The following is a 14,706-nucleotide window of genomic DNA, read 5'->3' as shown; positions in this document are numbered from 1 at the left end:
ATAACATTTGCGAAATTCAAAAGGACCACTTCCTTCCCGAGTGGAATGTGCAGGACACTGAGGTGGGGGGCATTACAAGTGATGCAGTAAGCTACGTTAGGGAGCATGAGGACAGCGCCGAGCTCATCCGGGCCACCATTTCAACAAACCTTCCCTTATCGATTTAAAATAAAAAGGCAAAATTTCATATTCCAAACATGTTTTTGGTTTAGTTGGTTTTAAAGTTGTTGTTTTTTACTTTAACAATGTGCATATATTGTGTTTTTTAATAGAACAGTTTTAACACATTCTCAGATTGTAGAAAAAGTATAAAAACAATATAAAACATATGTCAAACATCGTATTCCCAGTATAAAAGAAAAGTGCCTTATAGATCCCTGCGGGCAAAACAATATACTATAAAAGTAATAAAAAAATGAAAAGTGCCATCACACAATAAACATGATAATTTTAGCCACACAATATAAAAAAACAAAACTAAAATTGAACATGTTCCGGTTGGTACAACGATAAAATATTTAAAATGGCCATGTTCACGGCAATTGCCTATACACTGTATACTGTGGTGACTCTTGGTTTGTTTGTGTTGTGTTAGGGTTAGTGCTAGGGTTGTAATAACTGGGCCCCATATTGCACTGCCCAAATCTGTGTTCTGGGTACACTGGAGCCTGTGGTAATGCCTGTGTTTAGTTTGGATAACCACGACCAAATGTGCGCTCAAAAAAAGACATCTGTCTCTCTTGCATATCCATTAATTGCCTCATATATGACTGCTGCATTTGCCTTTCGGACTCTAAAAACCGATCCAATCTAGCATCCTCCTGCCTCTGAATATCAGCATCCAATTCGCGGAGATGCTCCATGATCACAGAAGTCATCGCTCTAGCCGCTTGCTCCGACCTGTAGAGCTTCTTCTTTTTGGGTGGCACATTGTAGACTGCAAAGGGGAGAAACAAAAAAAACAATATATAATATGCACTGAGCCGACATAAAGATAGCAGTGGTGTTTGCGTACATGTGCTTGTGGCCTTCTATCTACCTGCACGCTAGCAGCACTCTGCAACAGTTACCATTTGGATTTAAGTGAATGTAGTGTGTGTGTGTAATGTGGGTGTTTTTATTTTTTAAAATACTTACTATTAGCGCATAGCGGAGGGTTTTTTTAGGGGGCGCAGTCTCTGAGCTTGTTTCAACTACCTCATCTATGGTGGAAGCGATACTGTCAGCATTCACAGATGAATCCATCCTGTCAGCATTCACAGATGAATCCATCCCACTACCTTCTCCAGGTTCATCGGTCAGTAGGAGCTGTGATGTTGGTCTGCTTTGCGAGGACGGCAGGGTAACCTGTGTAGCCGGTACCTCTTGACTATCCTCCTGCTGGCTGGAGCAGGATGGCGCAATTGAGGAGGACAGTGCTATGGGGTTTGAAAGCACTGTGGGCCTGATTCAGAGCCGGACGCTATTTGTGCTTGCTCGTTCAGAAAAAGGGGCCGGCTATTTAAATTTAGCACTCGCTCTTTGCGGTCTGTTGACGCCTCTATGTCTGAGCGAGCGAACGAAACATGTGCTCGCTATTTTGTAAAGACGCCCCCTGGCCGCTAGCATCCTACGTCATCTCCGCTATTCATTTGATTAATCGAGTACATCGAAAGGCGTCTGAACTGCTCGCAGTGCTTGTGGTTGGATTTTCCTACCGCAATCATACGAACAGTTCAGGCTAAGAAACAACCAAGTGACGTGGTCGATGACGCTGCTTTGTTAATTATGCACACCCTTTAAAGGCCCGTTTTGACCGTTTGGCATGCCTGCGTTCGGATCTCCACTCCCCGTTTTCAAGCACCTTCCCCTGTTACCACCCACAAACGCCTCATCCTGTCACTCAAATTAGCAGGCACTCGCTATTTTGCGAGCGCTCGATTTCCGACCGCAATGACTGGTTGGCGCATGCGCATTACGACCCATACGCATGCGCAGTTGTGCGAACATCGCTCGGAGCGAACGAGCGGCCGCTTACGAGCGGCTCTGAATCAGGCCCAGTATTTCCAAAAGCGCTGTAGCAAATTGGTAATGCACCCATTCCTTGCGGCCTGCACCACTTTTGTTGCGGTTATGATCATGCACTTTAGTGAACTGCTTACGCAAGGCCTTCAATTTATTGACCACACTTGCTGCTGCGTGCGTTTTATCCCTCGGGACTCCAGTATCTGGGCTATATTGTGGTACACTACTGCATCTTTAACTGTGCCGGTCATCTGGTGTTTAATTTCTTCTTCTGCCCTGATGAGCAGTAGCTCTCGTATATCGACATCGGTCCAGTTCGATGCAGCACACATGCTGCTGTAGTAACAGGGTGTGGCTCAGGCTGCTGTTATGGCTGTGTATCAGCCTGCGTTTGGAGCTGCTGGTCAGGCTGTGGTGCAGGCTGCAGTTCTGACTGTGGCAGCCTGTGTATCAGCCTGCGTTTTGTGGGAGTTGGTCAGGCTGTGGTGCAGGCTGTGTGCAGGAGGTTAGGCAGGCTGCGTGTACGTCTCTCTGCAGGGCCCTGACAAATGACATCATCTGCCAGCGCCCCAGAAGCTCCAATCAGCTAATAGCAGAATATAGCCGGGTAAAATAATCCGGGTAGCACCCGTTCACACTGCCGCATGACACGGGAACAACCCGTTTTCAACCCTGCTCTCAACCCGAGTAAGATTCCCAGGTAAATCAACCCGGGAAATTTTTCTGGAAGCCATTCACACAGAGCATCGATCCGGCAATAACCCAGGTTATTTGGTTGGTGTAAAAGGGGTATTAGGTACAATCGTATCTGTTTTCTCTTTTTAGGAGTGCGCTGCATAAATTGTCCCTATGCCAAGAAAACACCTGGCAATACCTGAGGTAAGTGCTTTCAGTGTTATTGTGGCTACTAATTTTTTCCTAATGTCCTAGTATTTATACATCTCTTTGTCATAATAATGTAATTTGGGGTACAAAAAAAGGGGAAAAGGTAAACAATAAGGGTGGGGGGTACAGGCACAAGATAGAATTATATAAACGACATCTAACATCCTTGAGGTCAGGAACCCTCTGTAGAATACACAATTTGGAGAAAGGAAAAATAAGTTTCTTGTAATGGAAACATACAAACATAGTTCATTATAATTGTAAATTGAATAAAAATAATAAAACTAAGAAATGTGAACATAAGCATAAAGATCCTCCAGATAAACCTGTAAAAACTGATAAATTCCAATAATATATATCTAGTCATTCATTATCATTCTTGAGAATTAAGCCATCCTTGTAGTAAAATATGCTCCTTTATTTCTATATAATTAATACTGCACTCCTACCTCCTCCCTATATACTTAACCTCTTCATATCACCTCCTTGTGCCACCACTTAAATTTTTCCCTTTTGAAAATAAGCTTTCATGAGCAGGGCCCTCTTTCTTTTTGACTAATTTACTAAAAAGAGTTCATTCTGGTGAATACTAGGCAGGATGGAATTCTTTCTGGTACAAAAAACAGACCTTCGATATACAGTATATGTAAAATACATATATATTTCAGGTCCACTCCTCAACAGTTAAGTCTTCCACATACCTCACTGATAAAACTCTGTGCAGTGAGAGTTGAAGGGGGGCTCCATGCCCTTCACAGCTCTCACTGGCTGCATGATGCCCAGACTGGGCACTTTGATTTAAAAAATTTCAGTCATATATATATACATTTTGGATCATAATTTCTCCATAACTCTAACTATATTAGCATGTGTATTGCAAATTTTACGTGACACTGCTCTCTCCTGGCTGTCCTCCTACCTCTCTGACCATTCCTTCTCTGTTTCCGCTCATGACGATTCCTCCCCCCCACAGCCTCTTACAGTAGGTGATCCCCAAGGTTCTGTTCTTGGACCTCTCCTATTTTCTCTCTATATGTCCTCTCTAGGTAAACTAATCTTCTCTTTTGACCTCCATTATCATCTCTATGCCGATGATACTCAGATCTACCTTTCCTCACCTGATCTTTCCCCCTCTCTACTGACTTGTATCTCTGTCTCTCTGCTATCTCTTCCTGGATGTCCCAGCGATTTCTCAAACTTAATATGTCTAAGACTGAGCAGATAGTCTTTCCACCCTCCCACATAACATCATGTCCCACTATTTCTTTATCAATAGATGGCATAACTATCTCATCTAGTTCCAAAGTGCGTTGTCTTGGAGTCATCCTGGACTCTTCCCTCTCCTTCAAACCACATATTCAGAACCTCTCGCAGTCCTGTCATTTCCATCTCAAGAATATTTCCAAGATCAGACCCTTTCTCACCCAGGATGCCACCAAAACCCTCATACATTCACTGGTTATCTCCAGATTGGACTACTGTGACCTCCTCCTATCTGGTCTCCCCAAATCCCATCTCTCTCCTCTCCAGTCTGTGCTCAGTGCTGCTGCTCAGCTCATCTTCCTCTCCAAATGCTCTACATCTGCCTCCCCTGTCATGCAAGCACTCGACTGGCTCCCCTTCCCTTTTAGAACCCAATTCAAGGTTCTCACACTCACTTACAAAGCCCTCACCCATTCCTCTCCCATTTACATCTCTGATCTCATCTCCCTTCACTCTTCTGTCCGCCCTCTTCGTTCACTTAATACATGCCACCTTTCATGCCAATTGATTACTTCCTCCCACTCCCGCCTCCAAGATTTTGTCCACGCTGCTTCCCACCTTTGAAATTCCCTCCCTCTCCCCATCAGACTCTGCACCTCTCTACAATCTTTCAAATGAGCTCTTAAGACCCACTACTTCAATAAAGCCTTCCAGTTCTCATCCTAACTTGCTGCTACATCTTCCTTTCTCCCCGCCTACCCCATCTGTCTCACTCCTGTGTGTCTGCCCCTCCCTTAAAGAATGTAAGCTCTTTCGAGCAGGGCCCTCTACCCTCTTGTGCTTCTCCCTACTGTAATTTAATTTATCTCTTACTCCCCACTAGGGCAACTAACACTTGGCTGCTTATGTGGGTGTAAAGGTCGCTAATATAGCAATGTTCATTAAACAAGTCCATGTCCTGCTTTGTATTGTATTGTAAGTCACTGGTTACTTATTTGTTTATGTACTTTGTAAGGCGCTGCGTGCGTGTGTGTGTGTGTATAAATAAATTAGTATATATATATTTATATTAGGGGTGTGCACCGGCCACTTTTCGTGTTTTGTGTTTTGGTTTTGGATCTGGATCTTTCTTCGTGTTTTGGATCTGGATTGGTTTTGCCAAAACCACCCTTCCGTGTTTTGGGTTCTGGGTTTTGTGTTTTGGATCTGTATTTTTTTTTTAAAAAGCATAAAAACAGCTAAAATCACAGAATGTGTTGGTTTTTCTGCTCCTATGCTATTATTAACCTCAAAAACCTTAATTTCCACTCATTTCCAGTTTATTCTGAACACCTCACACCTCACAATAATGTTTTTATGTCCAAAAGGTTGCACCGAGGTAGATGGATGACTATGCTAAGCGACACGAGTGGGCGGCACAAACACGTGGCCCATCTAGGAGTGACACTGCAGTGGCAGACAGGATGGCAGTTTGAAAAACTAGGCCCCAAACAGTACATAATGCAAAGAAAAAAAAGAGGTGCAAGATGGAATTGTCCTTGGGCCCTCCCACCCACCCTTATGTTGTATAAACAGGACATGCACACTTTAACAAACCAATCATTTCAGTGCCAGGGTCTGCCACACGACTGTGGCTGAAATGAATGGTTCGTTTGGGCCCCCACAAAACAAGCTGGCAATTAATCTGGCCCTGCACAATCTGGCTCTACAGAGGCAAGATGTCGTCCTCATCCTCCTCATTCACTGCTTACTCACCCTCTTCAGTGTTGTGTACATCCTCATCCTCACAGAGTATTAATTCGTCCCCGCTGGAAACCACCACCACAGGTCCCTCTGTACGTTCTGGAGGCTGGTCTCCCTGGAAAAGTTGATAATTCATTTTTATGAACATCATCTTCTCCACATTTTGTGGAAGAAACCTCCTACGCCTTTTGCTGACAAGGGCCCTGATTCAGAGCCGGACGCTCTGACCAGAGCGCTCGCTCTGAATCAGGGCCCACCTCCATAAATATGGAGCGTCCTCCTGGACGCTCGTATAGCTGTCGGTCACCACCCACAGCCTATACGAGCGTGCAGGATGATGGTCGCGATGGACTTGCCCATCGTGACCATCGCCACTGCGTGCAGAAGCCTGCGGTTGAGTTTCTCAACCGCAAGGCCAGGAGTGATTTTGGCTCTATCAGAGCCAAAATCACTCCCACTGACATCACTAGTGATGTCAGTGGGGCCGGCTTCTGACGGTAGGCGTTCCCTTGGGAATGCCTCCGTCTGGAAGGCACGCCCCCAGCACGCCCACCAAAGGGGGCGTGCTGTCAATCAACATCGACAGCATGCCCCCTTTGATCAGACACAACGTGCGAAGGAAAGTCCTTCGCTCGTCGCGTCCCGCACATGCGCACGACGGAGCTCCCTCCGTCGTGCGCATGTGCAGTGCAAACCATCAACCCACTTGCGAGTGGACAGCCGCTCGCGAGTGGGTCTGAATGAGGCCCAAGGTTCCCGGCTGCAATAAACACTCTTTCGGAGTGCACACTGGAGGGGGGGCAACTCAGGTAAAATAGAGCCAGTTTGTACAGGGGCCTCCAAATTGCCTCTTTTTCCTGCCAGTACATGTACGGACTGTCTGACATGCCTACTTGGATGCTGTCACCGATGTAATCCTTTAACAGACAGACGCAAGCTTGTCGCTGCTGCTTTGAGGACAGTATCATATGCAGTGACAGTAGACTTGTCAGAAATTGTTGGCACGTCCTTCAGTCCGGACCAGATGTCAAAACCGGCCCTTGACTTATGACACAGGCGCAACGCTTGGCGCTGCTACTGTGTTGATGCACGTGCGGCTACATCGCAAGTCACAAACACATAAAAAAAATAGTTTTTTATTTTTTGGAGCACTTTGAGGGTTACACCACCCTTTAACAGACAGACGCACGCTTGTCGCTGCTGCTTTAAGGATGCAGGTGCGGCTACAGCCCACACATTTCACAAAGAGAAAAAAAAAGAATTTTTTTATTGTTTGTGGAGCGCACTTTGAGGGTTACACCACCCTTTAACAGACAGACGCATGCTTGTCGCTGCTGCTTTGAGGATGCAGGTGGAATGTAGACGGGATTTGGAACTGGGGACACACTACCTCCATCAATTGTCTAAATCCCACTGCACTAATGGCGGATACCGGACATACCTCTAACACCAACATAGGAGTCAAGGCCTCAGTTATACGTTTTGCTTCAGGATGACTGCTGTCGTACTTCATCCTCATCGCTAGGGACTGTTGGAGGGTCAATTGTTTAGTAAAAGTAGTGGTGTTCCTACTTGCTCTCTGGGATGATGAACAACTCCCAGCAGCAGCAACAGCACTAGGAGGAAGTGGTTCTCGATCTTTCCCTATTTTATTTTTATCGGAGAAAGTTTGGTCCTCCATTTATGTTATATTGATATATACGTGCGGCTAAGGCGTACACAAACACAGAAAATATTTTTTTATTTTTGCTGGAGAGTAGTGCACTTTGTGGGTTACACCACCCTTTAAGAAATGAGCCAGCCGGCTCTTTACTTATGGGACACAGGCGCACGCTTGGCGCTGCTCCTTTGTTGATGCACGTGCAGCGACAGTGCATACAATTCACAAACACAGAAAATATTTTTTTATTTGGTTTGGAGTGTACTTTGGGGGTTACAGCACCCTTTAACGGTCAAGCCAGCCGGCCCTTTACTTATGACACAGGCGCACGCTTGGCACTACTTTGTTGATGCACGTGCGGCTACTGCGCACACAATTCACAAACAGAAAATATTTTTTTATTTGGTTTGGAGTGTACTTTGGGGGTTACAGCACCCTTTAACGGTCAAGCCAGCCGGCCCTTTACTTATGACACAGGCGCACGCTTGGCACTACTTTGTTGATGCACGTGCGGCTACTGCGCACACAATTCACAAACACAGAAAATATTTTTTTATTTGGTTTGGAGTGTACTTTGGGGGTTACAGCACCCTTTAACGGTCAAGCCAGCCGGCCCTTTACTTATGACACAGGCGCACGCTTGGCACTACTTTGTTGATGCAAGTGCGGCTACTGCGCACACAATTCACAAACACAGAAAATATTTTTTTATTTGGTTTGGAGTGTACTTTGGGGGTTACAGCACCCTTTAACGGTCAAGCCAGCGGGCCCTTTACTTATGACACAGGCGCACGCTTGGCACTACTTTGTTGATGCACGTGCGGCTACTGCGCACACAATTCACAAACACAGAAAATATTTTTTTATTTGGTTTGGAGTGTACTTTGGGGGTTACAGCACCCTTTAACAGTCAAGCCAGCCGTCCCTTTACTTATGACACAGGCGAACGCTTGGCACTACTTTGTTCATGCACGTGCGGCTACTGCGCACACAATTCACAAACAGAAAATATTTTTTTATTTGGTTTGGAGCGTACTTTGGGGGTTACAGCACCCTTTAACGGTCAAGCCAGCCGGCCCTTACTTATGACACAGGCGCACGCTTGGCACTACTTTGTTGATGCACGTGCGGCTACTGCGCACACAATTCACAAACACAGAAAATATTTTTTTATTTTGTTTGGAGTGTACTTTGGGGGTTACAGCACCCTTTAACGGTCAAGCCAGCCGGCCCTTTACTTATGACACAGGCGCACGCTTGGCACTACTTTGTTGATGCACGTGCGGCTACTGCGCACACAATTCACAAACACAGAAAATATTTTTTTATTTGATTTGGAGTGTACTTTGGGGGTTACAGCACCCTTTAACGGTCAAGCCAGCCAGTCTTTTACTTATGACACAGGCGCACGCTTGGCACTACTTTGTTGATGCACGTGCGGCTACTGCGCACACAATTCACAAACACAGAAAATATTTTTTTATTTGGTTTGGAGTGTACTTTGGGGGTTACAGCACCCTTTAACGGTCAAGCCAGCCGGCCCTTTACTTATGACACAGGCGCACGCTTGGCACTACTTTGTTGATGCACGTGCGGCTACTGCGCACACAATTCACAAACACAGAAAATATTTTTTTATTTGGTTTGGAGTGTACTTTGGGGGTTAAAGCACCCTTTAACGGTCAAGCCAGCCGGCCCTTTACTTATGACACAGGCGCACGCTTGGCACTACTTTGTTGATGCACGTGCGGCTACTGTGCACACAATTCACAAACACAGAAAATATATATTTTTTTTTGTTTGGTGTGTACTTTGGGGGTTACAGCACCCTTTAACGGACAAGCCAGCCAGCCCTTTACTAATGGGACACAGGCGCACGCTTGGCGCTGCTCCTTTGTTGATGCACGTGCAGCCACAGTGCACACAATTCACAAACACAGAAAAAATATATATTTTTTTAGCACTTGGGGGGAGCACCCCTGATGGACAGAGCACCCCCTGGACAACACTACAGCACCCCTTTAGGACTGGGACACTGCACAGGACTTTGGAGTGGACACAGCCCCTATGGAAAACTGACTGCACAACACAGTCCAGCCAGCCCCTATGGACTTTGAAGTAGTGGATACAGCCCCTATGGACAACAGCAGCACAGCACAACACAGCCAGCCCCTATGGACTTTGAAGTAGTGGACACAGCCCCTATGGACAACACCAGCACAGCGCAGCCCAGCACAGCACACTACTCTGCACTACACTACACTACACTACACTACACAGCCCAGCCAGCCCTAACTCCAACCCTCCCTCTTCACTGTCCACAGCCGAGTGAGAAAATGGCGCCGACGCGGGTACCTTATATAGGATCCAAAACCCGCGAGACCCGGAAGGCGGGATGATGACGTTTTGCCTCGATTTCAGATCCGAGTCAGGCGGGAAAAGTCGAGCCTGACTCGGATCGGGGGGGCTCAGGGGCGTTCTGATTTCAGAAATCCGAACCCGCTCACCCCTAATTTATATATATAAAAGGAGATTTTAGTGAATGAATAAATATTCTTCAGTACATGCACATGTAGTTATATAATATGTAAATGAGTACACCATATCCACATTGGGGTTTAAGAGTCAGTTTTATAGAGCAAGGTCTATTAGGGATAGGGTCCCAAATACTCATGAGAACCCCCAGATGTAGTGATGAGCTCACTAGTCCTCAGTCCTGTCCTCTTGTCATCTCAGAAAAGCAAAAATATATGTTCTCAATTTGGAAAAAAAAATCCTGTGTTCAAACAAGTTATCCCAAGGTGGAGATGATCTGCATGTATAAGGAATCCAATCTGATGACCTGTATACTAAACGACCCCAATCTGGTGGCTAGCATATAAAGCATATACTCAATTAAGTATCTGTTGTATAAAACAGTTCCATAATCTGATGACTAGTAGCCATCATTAATGTATAGTGGCTAGTGCATAGCCATCATTAGTGTACAGTGGTTAGTGTATAGCCATCATTAGTGTATATTGGCTAGTGTATAGCCATCATTAGTGTATAGTGGTAGTGTATAGCCATCATTAGTGTATAGTGGTAGTGTATAGCCATCAATAGTGTATAGTGGCTAGTGTATAGCCATCATTAGTGTAAAGTGGCTAGTGTATAGCCATCATTAGTGTATAGTGGCTAGTGTATAGCCATCATTAGTGTATAGTGGCTAGTGTATAGCCATCATTAGTGTATAGTGGTAGTGTATAGCCATCATTAGTGTACAGTGGCTAATGTATAGCCATCATTAGTGTACAGTGGTTAGTGTATAGCCATCATTAGTGTACAGTGGCTAGTGTATAGCCATTATTAGTGTATAGTGGTAGTGTATAGCCATCATTAGTGTATAGTGGCTAGTGTATAGCCATCATTAGTGTATAGTGGCTAGTGTATAGCCATCATTAGTGTATAGTGGCTAGTGTATAACCATCATTAGTGTATAGTGGTAGTGTATAGCCATCATTAGTGTATAGTGGCTAGTGTATAGCCATCATTAGTGAATAGTGGTAGTGTATAGCCATCAATAGTGTATAGTGGCTAGTGTATAGCCATCATTAGTGTATAGTGGCTAGTGTATAGCCATCACTAGTATATAGTGGCTAGTGTAGGATTGGTAGACAAATTAAAAATATTTTCCTGTGGATTCCTTATACTCTATAACACCATCCCATTGGATTACAATTTAAGAGTTGTTTAAAAAAAACAACAACAAAAAAACACAATTTTTTACATAACTAAAACTCTGATTGCTTAAACTTTGTAATTACATTTTTTTGTCCGTAAGAATTCTTTGGGGAATTGTATTCTGGGTACAATTTCCCTGTCATTGCTGTTATTTTAGTGTATTCTCACTATTGTTAAAACATAAATGATTAATTCTTCCAATGAATTGATGATCTGAAACTTTAAATTGAACTTCCTTTAGATCATGACTACAGCTCGTTGTAGCGCACGTTCTGCCACCCATTTGGAATGTGCCCCTAGAAGGTGATGAAAAGATCCGCTTGGACCGCGACTGTCACTTTACTGCATTGTCCGCTAACACCATCGGCCACCTATTAAATAAACATCTTCCCAATTACATAAACATCATTTGTGATTTTAGTGGTTTCAATTCATAAAATGTTACAATTGAATTTTAGTGTATCCTTATTTTACTGTATTCTTTTCTGAAGGTTTATGTTAGGGTAGTACCAGAGAGAGATGACAAGACCTTTAAAACTTCAGGTCTTCACCCTTAGCAAGATGCCTTGCCCTTAAAGCAAGACGTGCTTAAGCCCTGGGGATCGTACGGTCTACATTTGCCACCCAACAAATACACTAATATATAGTAGGTTTTTGGACTGTGGGAGGAAGACGAGGCACCTGGAGGAAACTACACAAACATAGGGAGAACATATAAACCACACACACATATAGAGTCCTTGTCAAAGTATAGCCCATGACCCCAGCACTGTGAGGAAGTAGAGCTAACCACTGTATATTCATGAGAAGGCAGTTCATTTACCAGTAACAAGTAACATAAAAGAGGCACTGGCTCCTGGTAACTACACAGACTGAATTATCACTAATATGGACTATGTACAGGGCCAGCACTACCATTAGGCAGCTGCCTAGGGCACCAGCTCCTGAGGAGATGGCACTAAGGCTACCAGCACAATAATAAGGATGTCTCTAATGTCCTTATTATACTGAACACTGGTGGCAGCCACAGTTTGCATAAGCCATGGCCAACACCCCTGTACTTGTCACCGGTACCCTTTCCTCAGTCTTGGCATGATGACTGCTTCCTCCCCTGGAACCAACATCCATCGATATACTGTTGTCTTTTTCTCCCTTCTCCTCCCTCTTAAAGCTCTGCCCCCGCCCTCTAAGACTCCACCCAGTTCAGCTCCTGTGCCTAGCTGATTACTCCACAGAAGAGGGCAAAGACTCTGGCACAGTGCCAATGTCTTTGCTAGCTCCTGTGTGGTGCCATCTTTCTGAATAAAGAAGCATGGGAAGCTGGCACGGCACACTGGTTAGTCCTAGATGGACCCGTGTGCGCCGCACACTCTGCATCCATGACAGATATGCCACCTGAGGTCCCCCTGTTTTAAGTGTCATAGGCCCTCATTCAGACCCACTCGCAAGCGGGCGCACGTACGTTAGGCGTACGTACAAAAATATTTAAATTCAATGGCTCGCTCGTATTTTCGTTCGCATCTAAAATTCCTCCCTAAACTCTGACGACCCCTCCTCTAACTAACGAGCGTACGAAATAGCGAGCGTACATCCCCGAAATGGCTTGAAAGGAACGCACGCACAAGTATAAACAGGAAGTGGCCTTGTCAGATGTCGATTACCTGCTCCTTTATTCTGCCTACCTCCATCAATCGTATCATGCCAATCAATGTATCAATTAGCTTAATTGTTTTTTTTTTTTCAACACAATGCAAGAAACTTTACTCTTGTCCGTGTTTGTGTTTACCCGCAGAATACGTACGGATGAAACATTCGCTTTTATTGTTCAAAAAACATGTGAACCACAATTAAACAATTGTTCTATTGCTGTGGATCCCCGCATATTTCCCTGGGTTCATTTCTTTATTTAAATTTGCTTACGCATGTCACTGCATCAAGCCTATCATAACTCTCCAGAGATTTCTGGCCCTGTCGAACACATGACTCATACACTAACCAATAAAATTGCTCCTGTTAATTTCCAAAATACATTAGCCAATCAGTAAATTTTTACACACTTTATCAAAAATGATTTTTAAGAAAAACACCATTGCCATCATGAGAGCCTCCGCATTCACCAGGCGCGAGCTGCTGGTGCTTACGGAGGTCATGGATCGCCGGATCACCAGCCAACCTCAACCCATCACCAACCGGCAGAAGCGCTCCGCGTATGCGGAGGCACGGTCCCGCCTGCGGTCCTTCGGCTCACGCCGCAACATCGGGCAGCTGGAGCGCAGGTGGTCCGACCTGCAACGGCGAACGCCCCGCTTGCTGGCATGCTTTCGCATGCAGATCGAGGAAAGTAAGTGTTATGTATTGTGGTTTTAATGTTTGTGTTTGTGGGGCAAACTGCGTGTGCATGTTTTCCTGTCTGTCCTATTTATTATTTGTACTCATATCTGCGTGTGCATGTTTTCCTGTCTGTCCTATTTATTATTTGTACTCATATCTGCGTGTGCATGTTTTCCTGTCTGTCCTATTTATTATTTGTACTCATATCTGCGTGTGCATGTTTTCCTGTCTGTCCTATTTATTATTTGTACTCATATCTGCGTGTGCATGTTTTCCCTCTATTTCTGATTTATTCATTCTACTCCTATTTGGCTTATTTTTTGGGTTGTTTTTTTTTTTTAGTTTTGGTCCCCGGATTTGTCCATAAACTAACCGCAATTTCTTTGACATATTTTAGGGGGACAGCCAAGACTCCGCCGTCACCGTCCGTCCAGACGGCGTTCCCGGCCACTATCCCCAACCCCCAGCCAACACTCCACCCCAAATCTTTCCCCTATTCCCCACTCCTCCCCATCCTTCCCAGACCCTCTCCCGGAAATGTCGGGCCTCCTTCCCCTCCGTCCCACTTCCCCCTCTCCTCCACCCACCCCTCTTAAAAATTACCCCCTCCCCGGAGTCCATCATAACTCCTCCCCATTCTTTGGGGAATGACGGATCCTCCGAGGAGGATCATGGAGGCATTTCCGGAGCTCCCGTTTTGGCTCCCGGTATGTTTTTTTTTTTTTTTTTTAAAGCACAAACTGTTTGTATGTAATCATGTGTCGTGCCTTTCTTCGTGTTTTTGTGGCTTGACTTTTGGTGATTTTGCAGTTTGCCTTTACCTCTTCCTGGTGATTTCAACATACACATATCACACCTGTGGGAATTTGTACATAGGCCTTGTATTTTTGGCAGCACCCCCTTTTTTTTTTTCTTTTTTAGGTTTAGGAGTGATTTCGTTGTGTTTTTGTTTTTTTAATGTGGATTCCCTATTGTTGTATTAACACACACACTTTTCTCACCCACAGAGGAACAGAGGCGTCGGCAAGAGGTGGCGGATTGTGTTGGCCAGATGCGCCAACATGTAATTGGCATTCTTGTGGCCCTTGACCGGCTGTCTGGCCTCCTTCCCCAGTAGTTTTTTTATTTTTGTTAACTTTTCAAAATAAATTTTTTCA

The sequence above is a fragment of the Taudactylus pleione genome, unplaced genomic scaffold, assembly GCF_031769625.1.
Source record: "Taudactylus pleione unplaced genomic scaffold, aTauple2 ptg000398l, whole genome shotgun sequence".
NCBI lineage: Eukaryota > Metazoa > Chordata > Amphibia > Anura > Myobatrachidae > Taudactylus > Taudactylus pleione.
The sequence above is the reverse complement of the archived record's forward strand: the minus strand, read 5'-3'. Positions refer to the sequence as shown.